The sequence below is a fragment of the Heterodontus francisci genome, chromosome 48 (assembly GCF_036365525.1).
Source record: "Heterodontus francisci isolate sHetFra1 chromosome 48, sHetFra1.hap1, whole genome shotgun sequence".
NCBI lineage: Eukaryota > Metazoa > Chordata > Chondrichthyes > Heterodontiformes > Heterodontidae > Heterodontus > Heterodontus francisci.
The window spans coordinates 9,131,509-9,150,734 of record NC_090418.1 but is presented as its reverse complement, the minus strand read 5'-3'; the positions used below and the strand labels follow the sequence as shown (position 1 = coordinate 9,150,734).

The window sequence follows — 19,226 nt, the reverse complement described above, 5'->3', positions numbered from 1 at the left end:
AGAAGCACATGCACAGAGACTAAGAACAAGAGATACAGAGAGAGCGAGACACTACAGGGAAAGTGAAAGCACAGAGACAGAGAGGGAGAGACACACACAGATAAACACAGTTAGAAACAATGAGCCAGTGTTTCTTTCACGATGCTCCTCCCAGCAGCATCAGTGTTTTTTTTCCCTCCGAGCTCAGCGAGTAGTAAGGGTGGAGGATGCTGAGTGATTTGAAGTCGCACTTCCTCAGCAAACTATTTATATAATGAAAAAGGAACTGTTTTGTAACACTGTGGGCCATGAATCACACAGCCATATAAACTCTGAATTCTGCAACTCTCGCTCACACTGTCTCCCCTTTAACCCCTCGCTCACACCAGGTTCACCTTCAACCACCCCCCCCCCCCCACGCTCACGCCGTCTCCCCTTTAACCGCAGACACTTTCGTTCCGACTCTCTGGAAGGACTACCGGAGAGCAGCGGGAAAGGCCACTGGATATCGATAAGAGGCTGCTGGATAGCAGTAAGGGACAGGCAAGCACCCAGTCTGGGCTCGTCTCCGCTCTCTAGTGTTGACCCAATGCATCGGTAAGTAATTTCCAGTTCATTGTCCTGTGCTAATTCGGTCAGTTTTGGGAGGTCCCCATGTGCTTCACAACCCATGAAGCACTTCTCAGGTGCATGGCACAGCGACAAAGCCGCGCATGGCAAGATCCCACAAACAACAACGAGATGAAATGAAGTGGCAGGAGGCTCACGTGGAACATAAACACCGGCACTGACCTGGTGCTCTGTACGGCCGTTTTTCTGTGCCGTACGTTCTGTGTCATTCTAGATAATCTGTTTTCTGTCCTTCATGGTTGAGGGAGGATTGTTGGCCAAGAGCCAGGAGACTGGCACGACATTGGGGCAGCAGTAGGCCATTCAGCCCCTCAAGCCTGTTCCGCCGCCATTCAGTTAGATCAGTAGTGGCCGTGGGAACTTGTGCATCCACCCGGGAGGGCCGACAGGGCCTCGGTTCAACGTCTCACCCGAGAGACGGGGCCTACGACAGGGCAGCGCTCCCTCGGTACTGAAAGGGTTTGCAACAAAGCTTGGAGTCTCCCTACTGCCTAGGAAACCTTGGTGGTTACGTTACTGGTCTCGCAATCTAGGAAACATTTGAGATCAAATCCCACAGGAACAGTCTTGAAAACTTGAACTGTTCAAAAAATAAAATGTCAAACCGTCGTAAAAATCCGACTGGAAACCTGCTGTCCTTACCTAGTCTGATCTACAGGCTCAAGGTGGTGGTCGTAAATCACCATCTGAGAGTAAAGGTCCCTCTGCACAGTCCTCATCAAACATTTCCAGGGCAGGTACAGAAGCTCCCTCTACACTGCCTTGACAACATGCCTCATGTGCTGTAGGCCCATGCCTGTCAGTACTGCGGTTGCCAACACTCCACGATTGCCCTGGAGTCTCCAGGAATTACAGACCCATCTCCGAGACAAAGCTGAGGGCAACACCCACGAGAGAAGGCATATCGGCGTGTTGCTGGAGACGCCAATACAAAAAAGGATGGTTTTTTTTATAATAAACTTGCTTGTTGAATACTTTTGTTAATAAAGTCAATCAAAATATTGAAGATGGGTTGTTTGACCGACAGTCCCGAAGCATCCAATCGGGTCAGGACGTGGCTGAGCGTCCTCTCTAATTGGCTGGGAGGGCGGGGATCTGTGAAGATGGACAAGTTGGGAGACCAATGGCGGAAGGGTGTGGAGGGGGTGGGCAGGAGGTCATGTGACACCTCCAGGTTCTGTCCAAGTGGAGTTGGCAACCGTAATGAGCACTTGGGTGAAGGTTGCCCCAAAAGTTGCTTCAACTCGCTATTGGATTTGAAGGCAGCTCGCTGAGGTGACAGTCACTGACTTCCTGCGTGCTGTGCCTGCCCCACTAGTGGTGTGAATGGCTCCTGTGCATTGTTCAAAAAAACTGCAGAACATGGAAATCCTTTGTCAAAGTGCGGTGAGTGAATTTGTGTCTTTGTCTCTCCCTATTTACAAAAGTATGCAAATCCCAACCAGCTCCAACCACTAACAGGAAATAACACTTTGGGAAACAGTAAAGTGAGTAATCATGTGTGGAGAGAGGAGCGCGCTTGGAAGGAGATCATAGAGAGTCATTTATAGCACAGAAGCAGGCCATTTGGCCCATTGAGTCCGTGCCAGCTCTCCAGGAGAGCTGACTTTGGATCTATGGATCCCAAAGCTGTCCAATGGGGGTTTTCCTCACCTTACTGGGCGGGGTCTCTTGTAGGCTAATCGACAATTGATTGGCCAACAACTCCTTATTACCATATCATGTGACTACCCGGCAGGGTCAACTAAATGAGCTGGGTCCTGGATAATTCAGCAGGTTCCTATTTTGAGTCTGGTTCCCTCACGCTTGCTTTCTGTTCCTACTAGCTCCATAACTGTAGAATCGGACAGCACAGGAGGCCATTCAGCCCAGCATGCCTGTGCTAGCTCTTTGGTAGATCCATTAGTCCCATTTCCCCTGCTCTTCCCACGTAGCCCTTCAAATATTTCTCCAATTCCCCCTATTGAAAGTTACGATTGAATCTGCTTCCACCGCCCTTTCAGGCAGCGCGTTCCAGATCACAACAACTCACTGCGTTAAAAAAAAAGTTCCCCTCATCTCCCCCCCTCATTCTTTTTTGCCAATTATCTTAAATGTGTCTGCGAGATACCTCCTGCCAGTGGGAGGTGTTGCTTCATTCTTATCATCAACACCCCACATCATTTTGAACACCTCTATCAAATCTCCCTTCTCTGCCCCAAGATGAACAATCCGAGCTTCTCCAGTCTCTCCACATAACTGAAGTCCTTCATTCCTGCTATCATTCTAATACATCTCCAGGAGCTCCACTCCCCCATTCCCATTTTCTGGCAGATCCCGGAGAATTAGTGGGAATGGGCAAACCTTGGGAGTTCTTGATTGTGACTCTCATTCATGGCCGTAGAGGCTGAGAAAGTCCCCCTTTCTGATACCTCCCATGTGGGGAGGGCCCCCGCCTAACAGTAACGACACTTCATAAAATACTGCGTTGGCTGTGGGGAGCTTTGGCACATCCTGAGGTCATGATCTATCCTGGGAACAAGAGGAGGCCATTCAGCCCCTCAAGCCTGTTCCGCCATTCAGTTAGATCATGGCTGCTCTGCCTACTAACCCCATCAACCAGCCGTGGTTCCGTGTTGCTTAAAACCCTTAACTAACAAAAGAAAATCTATACCCTCCCCCCCCCGCCCCCATCACATCTCTTGCCAAAAACCTTAACATCTGTGTCCCCGGGTCCTTGTACCATCAACTAATGGGAACAGCTTTTCTTTGTCAGCCTCGCTTAAACCTGTCACAATCTTGTACACCTCGATCAAATCCCCACCCCCCCACCCCCTCGAGCGTACACCCCCTTTGTTCTGGACACACCCCTCCCCCCACCAGAGGAAATGGGACCAATAGTTTTTTTCTTTCTCTCTTTAATTATCTTGAACAAGCTCGATGAGATCACCCCTTAATCTTCTGCACTCGAGCGAATGCAAGCCGAGTCTGTGCAAGCTGTCCTCGTGATTTAATCCTTTTCGCCCCGGGGGTCATTCTGGTGAATCTGCACTGCACCCTCTCCGAGACCAATATCTCCTCCCTGAGGTGCGGGGCCCGGAACTGAACGCAGTTGGGGTCCAACCAGGGCTTTATATAAACTGTAGCATAACTCCCCTCAGGTCCTCTGACAATAGAATAAAAGCAAAATCCTGCAGATGCTGGAAAACTGAAGTAAAACAAAAACAGAAAGTGCTAGAAACACTCAGCAGGTCTGGCATCATCTGTGGAGAGAGAAGGAGAAACGGTGCGAGGAAAGTTCATCGGCCTGAAACGTGAACTCTGTTTCTCTCTCCAGAGGTGCTGCCTGACCTGCTAAGTGTTTCCAACTACCTCCAGGGAATTAAGAGTGTTCTTCATGTATCAGTGACCATAACTGATAGTGGCTCTTGACCTCTGACCTGGCCAGATTACTTTACAGCTTTAGCATGGGAGCTACCAGTTTAACACAAAAAAGTATTCTTGGACTGATAGTGTCTTGTCGTCCCAAACCATTTCACAGCCAATGAAGTACTTTGAAAGTGTTGCCCCTGTTATGATGTAAGCAACATGGCAACCAATGTGTGCGCAGCAAGTCTCCATAATGTGAAAAAGACCAGACTATTTTAGGTTTTTTTTTTAAATAAGTGATGGTTGAGGGGGTCTCATTCGAAAGACTGCACCTCTGACAGCGCGGCACTCCCTCGGTACTGCAGTGGAGCGTCACCCTTGATGTTTTCTTGTGCTCAAGCCCCTGGAGTGGGCCTTTAAAAACCGGAACCTCGTGCTCAACCTCTCCTCCGGGAAGACTGCAAGCCCGCCCCCCCCCGACGGGAGTGTCAGCCTGGACTCTCTGCCCGAGTGGGGCTAAGATCCGCGGGCTCAGTCGCCCCAGACTTCCTGAACCCTTGAGAGGCGGAACGGAATAGGAAGGACGGACACTGTGCTCCAGGAACTACATCTGTTTCCTGAAGTTTCGGTCAGGAAATGGAGTTAGCTCTTGAGCACCTGCCCACAAACAGGATACTGGCTGCTGGGAGCCAGGGGGGAGGGGGGGGGGAGGGTGGCGCAGGGGAGCACTGAGGTAGGAAGTAGCTCTCATTTTCAAAAGAGGTCCTTCTCACCGAGAATCAAGTGTTGAGCAAGGCTTTATAGAGAATTACATGGAACCTGCAGCACAAATAGGCCCAACCAGTCCTTTTCCAGTGTTCACTCTCCAACTGAGTCTCCTCCCATCCTTCATCATCTCACTGCATTAGTGTAACCCTCTACCCCCTCCTCCCTCACGTTTATCTTGCCTCCACTTAAATGTATCGACACTATTCACCTCAACCGCTCCCTGTGGTGGCGAGTTCCACATACTCAACACTCTCTGGGTGAAGAAGTTTCTCCTGAATTCCCGACTGGATTTATCAATGTCTATCTTATATTGATGGCCTTTTAGTTCTGGTCTCCCCCAACAAGTGGAAACACTGTATCCACGTGATCAAAACCTTCCATAATTTTTAACACCTCTATTAGGTCACCCCCCCACCTCCCGTCCCTCCCTCCCACCTCTCTCTTTCCAAGAGAGACGAGCCCCAGCCCATTCATTCTTTTCCTCATTAGGTTTCATAACCTCGTAGTTTTGGTTCAACTGAAGGGAAATTTCCTGCTGTCAATATTGCTTCAGTGCTCACGTACGCCACCCTCTTTCTCAATAGCGATGACTGACCTTTTTTTTTTTCTCTTTTCAGCCCTGGTTCGGGGAAATCGCTTGCTCTCTGACCTCTGAGTCAACAGGTTCACGGGTCTAAGTCCCACCCCAGCCATATAATCCAGTCCTGGCGCTCTCACCGAGGGAGTGCTGCACTGCTGGAAGTGCCGTCTTTTGAACGAGGCGTTAAACCGAGGTTCCATCTGTCCTCTCAGTTGGATGTATAAGATCCCAAGGCTACCAGCTTGAGCAGGGGAGTTCTCCCCCTTTGGCCTGGCCAATATTTATCCCTCGGTTTAACGCCTCATATGAAAGATGGCACATCCGGCAGTGCAGCACTCCCTCAGCACTAGACTAGTTTGCCCGAGTCTCTGGAGTGGGGTTTGACCCCATGAACCTTTTGACTCAAGGTCAGAGAGAGCCTGACTATGCCAAGGTCAATACCCAAGTAGAGGGAATTCCCCCAGAATGTACCAGTATCATGGCTGGAATCTCGGCACTGACTTGCTGACAGGAACTTGCGACTTTGTCTAGTGCTGGTTTCCTCAGAGAGGTGGCTGTTTCCTGTGTTGCATCTATTTACTTTCTTTGCTGAACTGGATTTGGTCGCGGGGACTGAGGGTGGGGAAGGGGAAATCTGCCAAGTCACTGTTTACTGTCGACATGTCCTTTATTTTAAAGGAACAATGTCTCCTTGCCTGCGCAACCGCATCAGGTTTCTCCCCTCTTCTCCTGACAGCGCTGACACCAGAGAGGAGTGGCGGGGGGGTTCCGTTTACCTTGAGGCATCAGCCTCAAGAGGTCGTGTCTGATCACTCCCAGCCTCTCCTCAGCAGGCCAATCTCGGGCACGGAAGCGCAGGAGTTGACCTCTTGATCACATCTGTTGCTGCCTCAAAGTGGCCTGCCCCAGCACGAGCTGCCCCAGGGTGGGATTAAGGGCCTGCCCCAGCACGAGCTGCCTCAGGGTGGGATTAAGGGCCTACCCCAGCGTTAGCTGCCTCAGGGTGGGATTAAGGGCCTACCCCAGCGTTAGCTGCCTCAGGGTGGGATTAAGGGCCTACCCCAGCGTTAGCTGCCTCAGGGTGGGATTAAGGGCCTACCCCAGCGTTAGCTGCCTCAGGGTGGGATTAAGGGCCTACCCCAGCACGAGCTGCCTCAGGGTGGGATTAAGGGCCTACCCCAGCGTTAGCTGCCTCAGGGTGGGATTAAGGGCCTACCCCAGCGTTAGCTGCCTCAGGGTGGGATTAAGGGCCTACCCCAGCGTTAGCTGCCTCAGGGTGGGATTAAGGGCCTACCCCAGCGTTAGCTGCCTCAGGGTGGGATTAAGGGCCTACCCCAGCGTTAGCTGCCTAAGGTAGATAACAACAGGCTTCAGGATACAGACAGGCTGGTGGAATGGGCGGACACGTGGCAGATGGCATTCGACACAGAAAAGAGCAGGGCGACACATTTTAGCAGGAAAAATGAGGAGGGAAATAAAAGCTAAATGGAGCAATTTTAAAAAGGGGGTGCAGGAAGAGACAGACCTGAGAGCATTTGTGCACAAATCTTTGAAGGTGGCAGAACAGGTTAACAAAGGAGTTCATAAAGTCTATGGAATCCTGGCCTTTATAAATAGTGGCATAGAACACAAAAATCGGAAAGCTCTGCTGAATCTATTATAAAACACTAGTTCAGCTACAGCTGCAGTATGGTGTCCAATTCTGGACACTGCACTTCAGGAAGGATGTGAAGGCTCTAGAGAGGGTGCGGAAGAGATCTACCATAATAATAACCGGGGATGAGAGACTTCAGTGATGTGAAGAGACTGGAGAAGTTGGGCTTCTTGTTCTGAGAGCAGAAAAGGCCTGGAGGAGATTTGTTAGAGCTGCTCAAAATCACCAAAGGCTTAGACAGAGTAACGGCAGAGAAACTGTTTTCAACGGCTGAAGGGAGCAGAGATTTTACAGTAATTGGGAAAAGAGCCACAGGCGACATGAAGATAAAACATTTTTATGCAACGAGTGGTTAAGATGTGATAATGCCCTGCCTGAGAGAGTCATAGAGTCACTTGCAGCACAGGAGGAGGCCATTGGGCCCATCGAGTTCATGCTGGAGGGTGGATACAGATTCAATAGTAACCTTCAAAAGGGAATTGGATACATACTTGGGGAAGGAAAAGGTTGCAGGGATACGGGGAAAAGAGTGGGGGGGGGGGGGGGGGGACGTGGAAATGTAACCTGTCGAAATGCTTCATGATTTTAAACACCTCTATTAGATCCCCTCTTAGCCGTCTAGGGTAGATACAGAGGAATTATTGAGAAAGACTGAGGGGATGTAACCTTAGAATTAGAGCCAGGCCGTTCAGGGGTGATGTTGGGAAGCACGTTTTCCACACAAGGGGTTCGTGGTAATCTGGAACGCTCTCCCCATTCCCCCAAAAACTGTTGAGGCTGGGAGCTTTGAAGACTGAGATCAATAGGTTAAGGTAGCACCAGGGGGGTAGGGGTCCGTAGAGACTCTTTAGGAGGTCCATGAAATAATGTGGTGCTTATAAGCAGGGCCAGCTCTATGGGCGGGTGACAAAGCACACCTATCTCAGATATCTGCAAGTACCTGTTTTTTAAAAGCATTATTAACTCTCTTTACGTGCAGCAATTTGATGATACGAGCATTATAATTTAGATGAGGATCCATCATTCTGAACCCATTTGAAAATGGGAAATGAAATGGCAGAACAGGCTTGAGGGGCCGAATGGTCTCCTCTTGTTTCTATGGCCACACTGACAGTGGGGATCTCTTATGTAAACCCGTCACGCTGTAGTTACATCTGCCGGCCAGTGGCGGGGCTGTAGAGCCTCCTCTGGATAGGCGGCGTAACTGCAGTGTGACATCTCAGTTGCTTCCATTGTCAATGCTGATACCTACCGGTCAAACTTGACCGGACGTGGGAGGTTATTAATATATTAAAATAGAAGCAATAGGTGAATGGATTATTATACAGATGGGGATTTTCAGCCTGGTCAAGACCAGACCACGCAGGCATGGTCAAGATCCGTACGCCAAGGAGCGGGCAAAGGGTGTCCCACCTCACTCCCCTTTGAAAAGAGCCTAACACCTGCCTCAGCAGACTGTGCCAAACTCCTCATTCACATAGCGCCTTTCACAACCTCAGCGTTCCAGCCAGTGAAGTACTTTCTGGGGGGCGGTCTAATGCAGGAGGCGGCACAGCAAGATCCCACAAACAGCAATGAGATCAATGAGCAGATAATCAATATAGCTAAGTGTTGCTCGAGGGATAAAATATTGGCCCAGGACACTGGAGGAGAGAACTCCCCATGTCCCCCCTTTTTTCTCCCCCCGCCCCCCCCAATCTTTTACGTCCGCCTGAGTGCGCAGACGGGGGCCTCAGTTTAACATCTCGTCCGAAAGACGGCGCCTCCGACCGTGCAGCACTCCCTCAGCGCGTCAGCTTGGATGTTGTGCTCAAGTCTCCGGTGTGGGGCTCGAACCCACGATCTTTGTGACTCCGAGGCGAAAGAGAGAGAGACACACACAAATGGTTAACGGCATTTTCCCGGGGCTCTGATGCTGGGATTAATGCTCAGCTGGCGATTCCCCTCTCTGCTCGGTCACAATAATCATGACCGATACATATATTTAAAAAGAAAAACACAGAAAGGCAAACCAACACGTTTCTGCGTTATATAAATCATTAACTAACAAAGGATAAATGACAGGAGCATCTGAGTGCAAATTACAGGAATCACGGGCAGGATAAATAAGTCCGTCACACATTAAAGAGAACCCTGGCAATTCTTGGTCAGGCTTGCTCACAGATTTCTTCCCCTGATACCCCGGTGAGTTCAACTCCCTCGCACTCCCCCTGCATCCACTCCCTATCTACCACCCCAAGAGCAAATAGCTTCTCCTCATTTATAATCAAATGAAATTCCCTCTGTGTTCCTGCCACATAACCATCCCCCCAATATTTCCAAAGACTGGAAAACATTAATATTTCTCAATCTCTGGAGCATCACATCAAATACAACCCAAGTGGATTAATATTGCCACCAATTTTTATATGACTAATGAATGAGAGAAAACAGGTCACTCACTGGAAAAAAATAAAATGATTTAGATAGTATTTCAGTGACAGTTTACCTTTGCTGTTTATTGCTGGAAGCTTGTTCCTTTTTGCAGGAAGGCTGGTGAGAATCCCTTTTCCCTTTTCTTTTGGTGGTGTCTCTCCCTGTGTTAATTATTATGGGCTGTCTGCTCAATCTCTGCCTCTGGTTGCACTGGCCAGGGCTGGGTGGAATGAGCCCCTGGCAGGTGCCTCTGGAAACCCCACATAGTTTGATTGGCAGAGGCCCTGCTGCCTGTCAAAGTAGGCAACGGCCGCAAGAGCCAATCAGTGCCCTCAGTCTGGGGCAACCAATCAGCTGTCAGGAGTGGGTGTTCCTTACCCTCTCATTGTTCCCACTCCCCTCCTTGGATGGCTGTTATTGCTCATAGGATCTGCCAGGGGGCGCCAGTGACCCATGGGAGCCCAATTTGGGGAGAATGATGGCGCACAGAAAGAGTCCATTCGGCCCATTGAGCCTGTGCCAGCTCTTTGAAAGAGCGATCCAATTACTCCCACTCTCTCTGCTCTTTTTCCCCATAGCCCCGCAAATGTTGGTCCAATGCCCCTTTTTTAAAGTTATCACTGAATCTGCTTTGACTTCTCTATCGATGAATGTCCATCCTATTTGATTCTATTCCCAGGGCTGCCTATCAGATTCACTATAACCTCCCTTAGCCATTCATCTTTCTAATCAAACTCTTTCATACATACAATAGACAAAGGTAGTTCTATTAAACAGCAGTGTGATAATGGCCTGTGATAGTCACGAGAATAGAGAGCCTTGGTGAGACTGCACCTTGAGTACTGTGCACAGTTTTGCTCTCCTTACCCGAGGAAGGAAATACTCGCCTTTCGAGGGAGTGCAACAAAGGCTCACTAGACTGACTCTTTGGAGGAAGGAATTGTCCAATGAGGATAGATTGAGTAGAGGAGGCCTAAATTCCCTAGAGTTTAGAAGAATGAGTGGTGATCTCACTGAAATATAAAATTCTTAAGGAAAGATGCTGGGAGCGTTGTTTTTCCCTGGTTGGGGAGTCAAGAAATGGGTGCGGTGGGGATGGGAGTGCGGAAATAGTGTTAGAGTAAAGCGTCGGCCATTTAGGACTGAGAATGAGGAGAAATTTCTTCACTCACGGTTGTGAATCTTTGCAAGTCTCTACCCGACCGCTGTGGATGCTCAGTCGTTGAGTATATTCCAGACTGAGATGGATTGATTATTTTGGCATTAAGGGGACTAAGGGATATGGGAAATGGGCGGGAAAGTGAGTTGAGGCAGAAGATCAGCCTTGATCTTATTGAATGATGCACTGCAGCAACTCACCAAGGCTCCTTTGACTGCGCCGCCCAAGCCCACAACCTCTACCAACTAGAAGGACAAGGGCAGCAAATGCATGGGAACATCACCACCTGCAAATTCCCTTCCCAAGCCACACACCATCCTGACTTGGAACTATATCGGCCGTTACTTCACCGTCGCTGGATCAAAATCCTGGAACTCCCTTCCTAACAGCACTGTGGGTGCACCTACCCCAAATGGACTGCAGCGGTTCAAGATGGCAGCTCACCACCACCTTCTCAAGGGCAATTAGGGATGGGCAATAAATGCTGGCCTGGCCAGCGTTGCCCACATCCCATGATGAAAAGGCCTACTCCTGCTCCTATTTCTTACGACAGCTCCCCTGCTGTTCTTCCAAATAGTGCCATCACCTGAGAGGGCAGAGAGGGCCTCAGTTGAACACCTCATGCTGGAGACAGTGTCGCACTCCCTCAGTACTGACACTGGTTCAGCAGCAGAATTTGAACCCACCGAGGTGAGATTGTTCCTCAATGAGCCATAGCTGATGAAAAGAAGTTGATCACTGTTCACACCAATGACAGATCACGAGGTGAGGCATCGGAGGGTGAAGTCGCAAGTCTTAGGTTTTAAAACAGGAGATTTTAAACAACATTTTAAACAAGGGGCAGCGCAGGATAAATTTGGCTCCGTTTCCGCAGGTGTGTTTAAAAATCTCCCACCACTCCGGCAAATTAAACAATGAGAGGTGTGGGGTATATCAGAGTGTTACAGTGAGGGGTGTGGGGTACATCAGAGTGTTACAGTGAGGGGTGTGGGGTATATCAGAGTGTTACAGTGAGGCGTGTGGGGTATATCAGAGTGTGGCAGTCAGGGGTGGGGGGTATATCAGAGTGTTACAGTGAGGGGTGTGGGGTATATCAGTGTGTTACAGTGAGGGGTGTGGGGTATATCAGAGAGTGTTACAGTGAGGGGTGTGGGGTATATCAGAGAGTGTTACAGTGAGGGGTGTGGGGTATATCAGAGTGTTACAGTGAGGGGTGTGGGGTATATCAGAGAGTGATACAGTGAGGGGTGTGGGGTATATCAGAGTGTTACAGTGAGGGGTGTGGGGTATATCAGAGAGTGTTACAGAGAGGGGTGTGGGGTATATCAGAGTGTTACAGTGAGGGGTGTGGGGTATATCAGAGAGTGTTACAGAGAGGGGTGTGGGGTATATCAGAGTGTTACAGTGAGGGGTGTGGGGTATATCAGAGTGTTACAGTGAGGGGTGTGGGGTATATCAGAGTGTGACAGTGAGGGGTGTGGGGTATATCAGAGAGTGTTACAGTGAGGGGTGTGGGATATATCAGAGAGTGTTACAGTGAGGGGTGTGGGGTATATCAGAGTGTTACAGTGAGGGGTGTGGGGTCTATCAGAGAGTGATACAGTGAGGGGTGTGGGGTATATCAGAGTGTTACAGTGAGGGGTGTGGGGTATATCAGAGAGTGTTACAGAGAGGGGTGTGGGGTATATCAGAGTGTTACAGTGATGGGTGTGGGGTATATCAGAGTGTTACAGTGAGGGGTGTGGGGTATATCAGAGGGTGTTACAGAGAGGGGTGTGGGGTATATCAGAGTGTTACAGTGAGGGGTGTGGGGTATATCAGAGGGTGTTACAGAGAGGGGTGTGGGGTATATCAGAGTGTTACAGTGATGGGTGTGGGGTATATCAGAGTGTTACAGTGAGGGGTGTGGGGTATATCAGAGTGTTACAGTGAGGGGTGTGGGGTATATCAGAGTGTGCCAGTGAGGGGTGTGGGGTATATCAGAGTGTTACAGTGAGGGGTGTGGGGTATATCAGAGTGTTACAGTGAGGGGTGTGGTGTGTATCAGAGTGTTAAAGTGAGGGGTGTGGGGTATATCAGAGTGTTACAGTGAGGGGTGTGGGGTATATCAGAGTGTTACAGTGAGGGGTGTGGGGTATATCAGAGTGTTACAGTGAGGGGTGTGGTGTATATCAGAGTGTTACAGTGAGGGGTGTGGGGTATATCAGAAAGTGTTACAGAGAGGGGTGTGGGGTATATCAGAGTGTTACAGTGAGGGGTGTGGGGTATATCAGAGTGTTACAGTGAGGGGTGTGGGGTATATCAGAGTGTGACAGTGAGGGGTGTGGGGTATATCAGAGTGTTACAGTGAGGGGTGTGGGGTATATCAGAGTGTTACAGTGAGGGGTGTGGGGTATATCAGAGTGTTACAGTGAGGGGTGTGGGGTATATCAGAGTGTTACAGTGAGGGGTGTGGGGTATATCAGAGTGTTACAGTGAGGGGTGTGGTGTATATCAGAGTGTTACAGTGAGGGGTGTGGGGTATATCAGAGAGTGTTACAGTGAGGGGTGTGAGGTATATCAGAGTGTGACAGTGATGGGTGTGGGGTATATCAGAGTGTTACAGTGAGGGGTGTGGGGTATATCAGAGTGTTACAGTGAGGGGTGTGGGGTATATCAGAGTGTGCCAGTGAGGGGTGTGGGGTATATCAGAGGGTGTTACAGAGAGGGGTGTGGGGTATATCAGAGTGTTACAGTGATGGGTGTGGGGTATATCAGAGTGTTACAGTGAGGGGTGTGGGGTATATCAGAGTGTTACAGTGAGGGGTGTGGGGTATATCAGAGTGTGCCAGTGAGGGGTGTGGGGTATATCAGAGTGTTACAGTGAGGGGTGTGGGGTATATCAGAGTGTGCCAGTGAGGGGTGTGGGGTATATCAGAGAGTGTTACAGTGAGGGGTGTGGGGTATATCAGAGAGTGTTACAGTGAGGGGTGTGGGGTATATCAGAGAGTGTTACAGAGAGGGGTGTGGGGTATATCAGAGTGTTACAGTGAGGGGTGTGGGGTATATCAGAGTGTTACAGTGAGGGGTGTGGTGTATATCAGAGTGTTAAAGTGAGGGGTGTGGGGTATATCAGAGTGTTACAGTGAGGGGTGTGGGGTATATCAGAGAGTGTTACAGTGAGGGGTGTGGGGTATATCAGAGTGTTACAGTGAGGGGTGTGGGGTATATCAGAGTGTTACAGTGAGGGGTGTGGGGTAAACCAGAGTGTTACAGTGAGGGGTGTGGGGTATATCAGAGTGTGACAGTGAGGGGTGTGGGGTATATCAGAGTGTTACAGTGAGGGGTGTGGGGTATATCAGAGTGTTACAGTGAGGGGTGTGGGGGAGATCAGTGTGTTACAGTGAGGGGTGTGGGGTATATCAGAGAGTGTTACAGTGAGGGGTGTGGGGGAGATCAGTGTGTTACAGTGAGGGGTGTGGGGTATATCAGAGTGCTACAGTGAGGGGTGTGGGGTATATCAGAGAGTGTTACAGTGAGGGGTGTGGGATATATCAGAGAGTGTTACAGAGAGGGGTGTGGGGTATATCAGAGTGTTACAGTGAGGGGTGTGGGGTATATCAGAGTGTTACAGTGAGGGGTGTGGGGTATATCAGAGTGTGACAGTGAGGGGTGTGGGGTATATCAGAGAGTGTTACAGTGAGGGGTGTGGGGTATATCAGAGAGTGTTACAGTGAGGGGTGTGGGGTATATCAGAGTGTTACAGTGAGGGGTGTGGGGTATATCAGAGAGTGATACAGTGAGGGGTGTGGGGTATATCAGAGTGTTACAGTGAGGGGTGTGGGGTATATCAGAGAGTGTTACAGAGAGGGGTGTGGGGTATATCAGAGTGTTACAGTGAGGGGTGTGGGGTATATCAGAGTGCTACAGTGAGGGGTGTGGGGTATATCAGAGAGTGTTACAGTGAGGGGTGTGGGATATATCAGAGAGTGTTACAGAGAGGGGTGTGGGGTATATCAGAGTGTTACAGTGAGGGGTGTGGGGTATATCAGAGTGTTACAGTGAGGGGTGTGGTGTATATCAGAGTGTTACAGTGAGGGGTGTGGGGTATATCAGAGAGTGTTACAGAGAGGGGTGTGGGGTATATCAGAGTGTTACAGTGAGGGGTGTGGGGTATATCAGAGTGTTACAGTGAGGGGTGTGGGGTATATCAGAGTGTGACAGTGAGGGGTGTGGGGTATATCAGAGAGTGTTACAGTGAGGGGTGTGGGGTATATCAGAGAGTGTTACAGTGAGGGGTGTGGGGTATATCAGAGTGTTACAGTGAGGGGTGTGGGGTATATCAGAGAGTGATACAGTGAGGGGTGTGGGGTATATCAGAGTGTTACAGTGAGGGGTGTGGGGTATATCAGAGAGTGTTACAGAGAGGGGTGTGGGGTATATCAGAGTGTTACAGTGAGGGGTGTGGGGTATATCAGAGTGTTACAGTGAGGGGTGTGGGGTATATCAGAGTGTTACAGTGAGGGGTGTGGGATATATCAGAGTGTTACAGTGAGGGGTGTGGGGTATATCAGAGTGTTACAGTGAGGGGTGTGGGGTATATCAGAGAGTGTTACAGAGAGGGGTGTGGGGTATATCAGAGTGTTACAGTGAGGGGTGTGGGGTATATCAGAGAGTGTTACAGTGAGGGGTGTGGGGGAGATCAGTGTGTTACAGTGAGGGGTGTGGGGTATATCAGAGTGCTACAGTGAGGGGTGTGGGGTATATCAGAGAGTGTTACAGTGAGGGGTGTGGGATATATCAGAGAGTGTTACAGAGAGGGGTGTGGGGTATATCAGAGTGTTACAGTGAGGGGTGTGGGGTATATCAGAGTGTTACAGTGAGGGGTGTGGGGTATATCAGAGTGTTACAGTGAGGGGTGTGGGGTATATCAGAGTGCTACAGTGAGGGGTGTGGGGTATATCAGAGAGTGTTACAGTGAGGGGTGTGGGATATATCAGAGAGTGTTACAGAGAGGGGTGTGGGGTATATCAGAGTGTTACAGTGAGGGGTGTGGGGTATATCAGAGTGTTACAGTGAGGGGTGTGGGGTATATCAGAGTGTTACAGTGAGGGGTGTGGTGTATATCAGAGTGTTACAGTGAGGGGTGTGGGGTATATCAGAGAGTGTTACAGAGAGGGGTGTGGGGTATATCAGAGTGTTACAGTGAGGGGTGTGGGGTATATCAGAGTGTTACAGTGAGGGGTGTGGGATATATCAGAGTGTTACAGTGAGGGGTGTGGGGTATATCAGAGTGTTACAGTGAGGGGTGTGGGGTATATCAGAGAGTGTTACAGAGAGGGGTGTGGGGTATATCAGAGTGTTACAGTGAGGGGTGTGGGGTATATCAGAGTGTTACAGTGAGGGGTGTGGGGTATATCAGAGTGTTACAGTGAGGGGTGTGGGATATATCAGAGTGTTACAGTGAGGGGTGTGGGATATATCAGAGTGTTACAGTGAGGGGTGTGGGGTATATCAGAGTGTTACAGTGAGGGGTGTGGGGTATATCAGAGAGTGTTACAGTGAGGAGTGTGGGGTATATCAGAGTGTTACAGTGAGGGGTGTGGGGTATATCAGAGTGTTACAGTGAGGGGTGTGGGGTATATCAGAGAGTGTTACAGTGAGGGGTGTGAGGTATATCAGAGTGTGACAGTGATGGGTGTGGGGTATATCAGAGTGTGACAGTGATGGGTGTGGGGTATATCAGAGTGTTACAGTGAGGGGTGTGGGGTATATCAGAGAGTTACAGTGAGGGGTGTGGGGTATATCAGAGTGTGCCAGTGAGGGGTGTGGGGTATATCAGAGGGTGTTACAGAGAGGGGTGTGGGGTATATCAGAGTGTTACAGTGAGGGGTGTGGGGTATATCAGAGTGTTACAGTGAGGGGTGTGGGGTATATCAGAGTGTGCCAGTGAGGGGTGTGGGGTATATCAGAGAGTGTTACAGTGAGGGGTGTGGGGTATATCAGAGAGTGTTACAGTGAGGGGTGTGGGGTATATCAGAGAGTGTTACAGAGAGGGGTGTGGGGTACATCAGAGTGTTACAGTGAGGGGTGTGGGGTATATCAGAGTGTTACAGTGAGGGGTGTGGTGTATATCAGAGTGTTACAGTGAGGGGTGTGGGGTATATCAGAGTGTTACAGTGAGGGGTGTGGTGTATATCAGAGAGTGTTACAGTGAGGGGTGTGGGGTATATCAGAGTGTGCCAGTGAGGGGTGTGGGGTATATCAGAGAGTGTTACAGTGAGGGGTGTGGGGTAAACCAGAGTGTTACAGTGAGGGGTGTGGGGTATATCAGAGTGTTACAGTGAGGGGTGTGGGGGAGATCAGTGTGTTACAGTGAGGGGTGTGGGGTATATCAGAGTGCTACAGTGAGGGGTGTGGGGTATATCAGAGAGTGTTACAGTGAGGGGTGTGGGATATATCAGAGAGTGTTACAGAGAGGGGTGTGGGGTATATCAGAGTGTTACAGGAGGGGTGTGGGGTATATCAGAGTGTTACAGTGAGGGGTGTGGTGTATATCAGAGTGTTACAGTGAGGGGTGTGGGGTATATCAGAGAGTGTTACAGAGAGGGGTGTGGGGTATATCAGAGTGTTACAGTGAGGGGTGTGGGGTATATCAGAGTGTTACAGTGAGGGGTGTGGGGTATATCAGAGTGTGACAGTGAGGGGTGTGGGGTATATCAGAGAGTGTTACAGTGAGGGGTGTGGGGTATATCAGAGAGTGTTACAGTGAGGGGTGTGGGGTATATCAGAGAGTGATACAGTGAGGGGTGTGGGGTATATCAGAGTGTTACAGTGAGGGGTGTGGGGTATATCAGAGAGTGTTACAGAGAGGGGTGTGGGGTATATCAGAGTGTTACAGTGAGGGGTGTGGGGTATATCAGAGAGTGATACAGTGAGGGGTGTGGGGTATATCAGAGTGTTACAGTGAGGGGTGTGGGGTATATCAGAGAGTGTTACAGAGAGGGGTGTGGGGTATATCAGAGTGTTACAGTGAGGGGTGTGGGGTATATCAGAGTGCTACAGTGAGGGGTGTGGGGTATATCAGAGAGTGTTACAGTGAGGGGTGTGGGATATATCAGAGAGTGTTACAGAGAGGGGTGTGGGGTATATCAGAGTGTTACAGTGAGGGGTGTGGGGTATATCAGAGTGTTACAGTGAGGGGTGTGGGGTATATCAGAGTGTTACAGTGAGGGGTGTGGGGTATATCAGAGTGTTACAGTGAGGGGTGTGGGGTATATCAGAGTGTTACAGTGAGGGGTGTGGGGTATATCAGAGTGTTACAGTGAGGGGTGTGGGGTATATCAGAGTGTGACAGTGAGGGGTGTGGGGTATATCAGAGAGTGTTACAGTGAGGGGTGTGGGGTATATCAGAGAGTGTTACAGTGAGGGGTGTGGGGTATATCAGAGTGTTACAGTGAGGGGTGTGGGGTATATCAGAGAGTGATACAGTGAGGGGTGTGGGGTATATCAGAGTGTTACAGTGAGGGGTGTGGGGTATATCAGAGAGTGTTACAGAGAGGGGTGTGGGGTATATCAGAGTGTTACAGTGAGGGGTGTGGGGTATATCAGAGTGTTACAGTGAGGGGTGTGGGGTATATCAGAGTGTTACAGTGAGGGGTGTGGGATATATCAGAGTGTTACAGTGAGGGGTGTGGGGTATATCAGAGTGTTACAGTGAGGGGTGTGGGGTATATCAGAGAGTGTTACAGAGAGGGGTGTGGGGTATATCAGAGTGTTACAGTGAGGGGTGTGGGGTATATCAGAGAGTGTTACAGTGAGGGGTGTGGGGGAGATCAGTGTGTTACAGTGAGGGGTGTGGGGTATATCAGAGTGCTACAGTGAGGGGTGTGGGGTATATCAGAGAGTGTTACAGTGAGGGGTGTGGGATATATCAGAGAGTGTTACAGAGAGGGGTGTGGGGTATATCAGAGTGTTACAGTGAGGGGTGTGGGGTATATCAGAGTGTTACAGTGAGGGGTGTGGGGTATATCAGAGTGTTACAGTGAGGGGTGTGGGGTATATCAGAGAGTGTTACAGAGAGGGGTGTGGGGTATATCAGAGTGTTACAATGAGGGGTGTGGGGTATATCAGAGTGTTACAGTGAGGGTGTGGGGTATATCAGAGAGTGTTACAGTGAGGGGTGTGGGGTATATCAGAGTGTTACAGTGAGGGGTGTGGGGTATATCAGAGTGTTACAGTGAGGGGTGTGGGGTATATCAGAGTGTTACAGTGAGGGGTGTGGGGTATATCAGAGAGTGTTACAGTGAGGGGTGTGGGATATATCAGAGTGTTACAGTGAGGGGTGTGGGGTATATCAGAGTGTTACAGTGAGGGGTGTGGGGTATATCAGAGAGTGTTACAGAGAGGGGTGTGGGGTATATCAGAGTGTTACAGTGAGGGGTGTGGGGTATATCAGAGAGTGTTACAGTGAGGGGTGTGGGGGAGATCAGTGTGTTACAGTGAGGGGTGTGGGGTATATCAGAGTGCTACAGTGAGGGGTGTGGGGTATATCAGAGAGTGTTACAGTGAGGGGTGTGGGATATATCAGAGAGTGTTACAGTGAGGGGTGTGGGGTATATCAGAGAGTGTTACAGTGAGGGGTGTGGGGTATATCAGAGTGTTACAGTGAGGGGTGTGGGGTATATCAGAGTGTTACAGTGAGGGGTGTGGGG

General features: G+C 49.9%; 1 protein-coding gene across 1 annotated transcript in view; it reads left to right on the top strand.

The window, feature by feature from the left end:
* Nucleotides 1–293: 293 nt before the first annotated feature.
* LOC137357308 (actin-like protein 6B) overlaps nt 294–19,226 on the top strand; it is a 125,832-nt gene continuing 106,899 nt past the window's right edge. Inside the window, exon 1 of the mRNA XM_068023546.1 lies at nt 294–576. The gene's annotated coding sequence lies outside the window, so the exon portion shown is untranslated. The remainder of the gene's footprint in view (nt 577–19,226) is intronic.